At 46.3% G+C, this 6,122-nt stretch overlaps 1 protein-coding gene across 1 annotated transcript in view; it reads right to left on the bottom strand.

Moving 5' to 3' along the window:
* Positions 1-5,501: 5,501 nt before the first annotated feature.
* The window catches only part of ST7L (suppression of tumorigenicity 7 like), a 32,377-nt gene continuing 31,756 nt past the window's right edge, over positions 5,502-6,122 (bottom strand). Inside the window, exon 17 of the mRNA XM_052698019.1 lies at positions 5,502-6,036. The gene's annotated coding sequence lies outside the window, so the exon portion shown is untranslated. The remainder of the gene's footprint in view (positions 6,037-6,122) is intronic.

Below are 6,122 nucleotides of genomic sequence, written 5' to 3'. Positions count from 1 at the left end.
ACAAAAAGAGTCACCTCTGAATGAGGGTTCTACCCAATGGCCCTAGGAAATGCTGTCGTGAACAGGGAGAGAAAGGCCCTTGGAGGACTGCTTTGATGGGAAGGGCTCAAAGACTTCGCACAGCCCCCAGAGGGGCAGCTGGGGGCACCTCACCCCAGGCAGGCTGTGAGGGACAGAGGTCCTGCAGGACGAGCCCCAAAGTGACCCATGTGATATTAAAGCAGTGTGAGGATCCCCCTGCCCAGCTGTGTTCCCTGCAGCACCAACCCACCCAGCACCACCTCCCTTTGCAATCCCACACAGACAGCACACGAGGGCCCCACTGCCTGTCCTCAGCACTGCAGAAGGACCCGGAGCAGCGAGTATGGAGGCAGCCCAACAGCTCGAGCCCACGAGGCAGGAGGTCCTTCTGCAGAGGGCTATGTGAGGCTGTGCTCCCCTCTTGTTTATTAACAAGTGATTAGCAGAAGCATGAAAAGCACGATGCCCGGGAGCCAGCAGTGCTGGTTAACAGAACTAACCCCAGTGCTCACACAGGAGGACGTCCCACTGCAGGCTGAATGGAAATCAGTGCTGTGTGTCTTCTCACAGATGAGGCCTCCCGAAACTCCCCTTCAGTGCACTCATCTTCAGAAAGCAGATGTTTTCCATCTATAAAAGTTTATGAAGGCTGCAGTCTTGTCAGGGAATACTCGGTTCCACTCACAAGCCCCTCTTAAGTAATCTAAAGTGTACGGGGAGCCTTTTATGGAAGATCGTGTTCTAATTATCCTCCAGTCAAAAGCATGGCTGAACTCACAAACAAGGAGCAGAATTAATTGCTAGACGAGCTTCTGAATAAATTACCTTCTGTGAAGAAGCTGGGCTGGATGCACAGGAGAAGACATCCAAAACATGGGACCTGGACAAACATAGGGCATTCTCTCCACCAAGCCACATGCAAGTGAGAGAGGGCCTTAGCAGGCCGTATTTCTGGATGGGTGTACTGAACAGATGGATCAGATGTTGACCTACAACAATCCAGAATGCACGCAACACTCGGTTACACCCCAGTCCTAAAAAGCCTTGCCACAGCTGTAGATGCCTCTGCTCACCACCATACTCCTGCCTCTGCAGAAGGCAGTGCTCGTGCACCTGTGCCAGTATCTGAATGAGGGCTGTTCCAGCAGCCACACTCCTGTGACAGGTCCAAGTTTCAGGGACAGATGAAGCGGGGTATTCTGACTAACATCTGCACAACCTGACAAGGTCTGTGTGGGAGCCTTCCTACCCCTTCTTACTGAACACGAGTCACGAAGGGCTGCTCCAACTAGCAGCAGGGAATTACTGCTCTGAAATCACAGCTGGTGAGTCAGTATGGGAGAATGCAATAGTCACATACTCTGTCACACTGTTTTATAACTGATGATAGCCTATAGCCAGATAGGAAAAGAAATCAAGAGTTTGTTAAGAGAAGGATCCAAACTGATGAGGCTATGGTGTGATTGCACAATTCAAGGCATCCAGAGTAGAAGAAAATGTCACTGACCAGAAATAACCAAAGCAAGAAGATTCCCCAATGGAGAGACGTATTCATTTTAATGGAAGCACCCTTAGTGATGCAATGAACGCGGGCGTGTTATCCAGCATTCCCCAATGATTAGACTCACCTAAGGGCCCACCAAAAAGCAAGACACAACAATCGAAGCTGGAAATAAAGAGGAAAATTCCAAGCTGATGATCAGCATCCCTGATCACCGTCCTCTTCCTGCAGTGCTTAGGGCTGGGGCATGCAGAGCACGCCTCAGCTGGGAGGTGCAAGGAAGGGAGGAGGGAGCCAGAGTTCAAAAGCTGACATTCTCCCTGTCTTTATTGACATGTGGGTGAGTTCAGATCACAGCAGGCTGAACACAGAAGCCCACTGTTACTGCTGCTGCCAGCGTGACCTGATGGTTAAGGGACATTTCTGAACCATAAGTAGAAGATCAGAACAGACAGCCCAGCACTTACGCAGCCACACATCCTTGAACTGCAGAAAGGAAAGCAAGGAGTCTGCTTGTCCTTGTTAACAGCAAAGCATGGGAACGTGGGTATTGCTGGGAGGCTGGCAGAATCTGAATCCCATCTGTGCTCGCTGCCCTTGCTACCAATACCATCCTCTGCTCAGAACACAGCACCAGCACACATCTGCTCTCTGCTTCCACAGCTGTTACTGCTCTGAAATCTCAATGCAGTTCCATGTGGCTCCCAACCACACACCCCATATATTAGTAGTTTGGGAGGTGCATCTCCCCTCAGCCTGTCATCTCTGGGCAGGGGGGAAGGGCAGATTAATTTATGTCCATAAGACCCCCATATGTACATCTCCTTTTCTCTCTGGGAGTTTGCTCTCGTGTTTAACCTCCTTAGCCTGCTGGCACAGGAGGCCAATGATGCAGTTCAAAGAGAGGTGCAGGCTCTTCTCTCTCCCCCTCCCCCTCCCCCTGGAATCTTCCTCTCACTTGTGGTCCTTGGGATTCACCCAACGCTTTTTAGAGAAAAAAAAAAATAGAGGACCTCAAGACAAGTATGCATTTAATAAGCAGTGAGACAAATAAGCTCCAGTTATCCCAGCAGAATTACAACACCAGAGAACAATTTTCTGCATTCCTCTGAAGGCCTGAAGGAACCCAATTGCCTGCTCTCAGCCTAAATAGGTACCAGACACCAAGTGCTCCATAAGCAAACAGAGCCCCCAAAGTGCAAAAATGAAATAAGTAAAAAGCTTCACGTTACATATAAACCAGCCGTTTGCACCTTGTTATTAATGATCTTGACTATGACCTTTAAACACTGCCTTGCTCAGAGCCATGGATCTACACCTTGGCACCTTCACAACAATTCCAGGACAAGGAGGCAGGAAATAACCTGGCCTGGCTCACACCACAGACGTGGCATGGGATGGCTGGAGTGCCCCGAGCCTCAGCCATCAGCTCCAATGCAGCAGCCTGGGCTAAGAGGTGAGCACCTCCAGCACGAGCTTGTCAACGCAGTGACAAATGGTGACTGTGGTTTGTGACAGGGTGGAAAGTCCTACAGCCACGTGTGTGCACAAGCAGCAGTAATGCATGTTTCAAGAACAGAGGCTGACACCATGGTACACAGCTGTAAGGGAGCTAGTCACCTAGAGGCTCATTCTGACGTGGCTTAGGAGCCCAAAGAAACTAGAGATGCTTCGTGCTGCCTCTGTCAACCAGAAGAGTGTATAAGCCTACGCTGTCACACTGCTGCTTTAAGAGTTAATTATACTCCAGAGGAAAGTTTTGCAAATGGAAAGCTGCTCAGCACAGTCACTACCTCTGCAGGACACAAAAGTCTGGAGGGAGCCGAGCAAAAACTGAGCTGTTCTGAGGTGCTTTAAGGCACCACGAGCAACAACAACAACAACAAAATTCAAATCCTGTCAGTATGAATCAAAGAGACTGTAATTATTCACATATTAGCAGCATGTATATAAATAAATGTTGATTTTCAAGTTCTTTGCCTTTCATTGGCTCCTCCAAATAAAATGAAGACTTGAGAAGTCTGCTACATGACATAGAGCCTTAAAAAGGCTCCTGCTATTCCAGTGGCTATGAGGCACATTTTGCAAAGTGCATGTTTCAGGGAAATGGCAACAATCAATGCTTATCTGTCCCCAGTCATAATTGTCTTGTTACATATACATTATGCAACTTAATTGCATGTGGACTGATATGGTAGCACTGTGGTATGCATCAGGTGCTAAGCCCCTGCTCCAAGGTGGCAAAGGAATGTTGCTATAAAGCATGAACAATCCTGCTAGGAAATCATGCAGGGAGCTCCTCCTTCCTCAAGAATTACTGGCACTTCAAGGTAGACAGGAACATTTTCATTACATAGGCTGCTGCCAGCTATACTTTCAGCACAAGCCCATCCCCTTTCTGTTACTGTTATGTCAGGGGAGGACAGTGAAAGAAAGCAGCTCTTGGGATGATACATGGGAGGCACTGCTTCATTTATAACCTCACACAAATGCTGGAAAATGTTCAACTTTAAAAAGCATTAGGTTGGTTACCTTATGGGCCCCTGTGGACCAAGATGTGAAATTACATGAACACAACATGCCTATTAATCACCACAGTGATTCCACAGTGAGAAACACCACCGATGGCTGCAATTCAACTGGAAGGGAAGCTGAGAAAGGCACCTACTAGAGGGTGGGCAACTCAAAAAATAAATCGGTATTGCCTTTCTATAGGGCTCCCCTCTTGATTCCCTGATGAATTCAAGTATTCAACTTGGATTAAAGCCCAACCAACGTATGTAAGAGTAACAATGGCATTCCTACCTAAACGTGGGTGCTCCATCTCAGCCATTCACAATCAGGAGGTGCACAGGTCTGCTTCATAGTCTTTTTTTTTTTTTTTTTTAAACTAGATTGGAAAAACTCCTTCTGTTTTTACGTTGCATGTTTTCACTTTGCATTCTGCCAAAAGCTGGAGCAACCATTCCACTACTCACAGCTGCCCACTGGTCCTTAGGCTGGATGCTCTGCAGAGGTACCAGAAGCTGTGCCTGCACTGAAAGACCTTTAGAGAATCACAATTATGGAACATTTCACCTGTACTAATTAAAATATCATAAGAGGCCTGCCTACAATAAAGAACCAAATAAAAAACACTCTTGCTGGTTGATTTAGGTTCTGCTTCAGAGAATAGTACAGGCCACGGCAAGCTTCTTCCACTCAGGATTCAAAAACCAGAGTAATTTATGACACCTTTCACAGAAGCTGTCAAGGTCACAGCTCACATCAATCTTTCACAAAGATCACTGAAGATAAAGCATGCAAAATCTCCCCAGTTATTACAGATAACTACACGTATCTCAGAAACACAGGATGATGGACGACTTTTAATATGCACAGAATTAATGTTTACCTGCAAGCCTGTGCTATTTTTGCAATTTCCACATTTTAGGAAGCTTTTTGCCTAACACGAGCCTGCTTCCCCAGTACAGAGCAGCAGATCTGAGTGTTGAGAAGTTGACATATTCTCTAATGGGAGAAGGGTGGAAATGGAGGTCACACCAATTACCTCCAAGCACTTGGCTGCCACAGCTATCTGTTCACCTTTCCGGTAAACAGACCCTCGTGGCTGGTCCATATCTGAAGTAATTCCTTTTAAGAGTGCTCCACACCTCAGGTCTCTTCAGATCTTGATATCAACAATGATAGCACTTTTCTTTGGACTAACACTTGAAAGTTCAGGTCTCCCAAGGAGACTCCCATGCAGATACCACAATCGCTCTTAGTAGTTTCAGAAAACAGCCCATTCTTCAAGGCAAAGGGGTTTGACAGACAAAACACACACAATTAACTCTAAAGAAATAAAAACACAAAGTAGAGGAGTTTACACTACAATTTCCTTCTGTAATGCAAACTTACAGGATACAGAAGAAATAAATCTCTGCACACTACCATCTATATTAAAACAGGCGCTTAAGAATTCAACAAACTCCACACGTTAAGAAGCAACCTTTTAATAAAGCAAGCAAAACCATACTTTGCTCCTAACAAATATTTTGAAAAAGGCTTACAAAATTAAAACCAAAGCCAGTTATCCGGTGCATCTGCAGCTGAGAAGGAAGCGTCAAGACTCAAAACATCCGCCCTACTTACATTCTCACAGTTCTTACAGAAGTATTACCTTATTACCTTCCAGTTGTACAAGTGATTAAGGGAGCAATGAGGTTACCACTCAACGAAAACTATTTTCTTAGATGATTACAGACCCTACGGCCAAAGAAGGAACTCAAACATGAAGCAGCATTACCAACACGGCAGCCTACAAAGGGCAGCTGTCTGAGCAGCACAGCTTTCTTCTCTGCCTCCCACAGCCAGGTGTCAGCCAACCATGCCCAGGGTGCTGCCAGGACACACTGAGAACAACGCAGTCGAAGCCCCTGGGAGGCATGCTGCACTCAGCTGGTGCCAAAGACTGGAAAACGTGAGGATCTTAATGTTTCCACAGCAATGGATAAAAGGAGAGTCCCAAAGAACTGGAAAAAAAAACCAAACAAAACAACAACACAGCAATGACAACAAGTGAGCTCTAGTTTAAAAATCAACTTCATTTGATAGCTTT

The sequence above is a fragment of the Tympanuchus pallidicinctus genome, unplaced genomic scaffold (genome assembly GCF_026119805.1).
Source record: "Tympanuchus pallidicinctus isolate F22 unplaced genomic scaffold, pur_lepc_1.0 scaffold32, whole genome shotgun sequence".
Lineage (NCBI taxonomy): Eukaryota > Metazoa > Chordata > Aves > Galliformes > Phasianidae > Tympanuchus > Tympanuchus pallidicinctus.
Note: the sequence above shows the minus strand (reverse complement) of the source record. Positions and strands in the feature narration are given on the sequence as shown.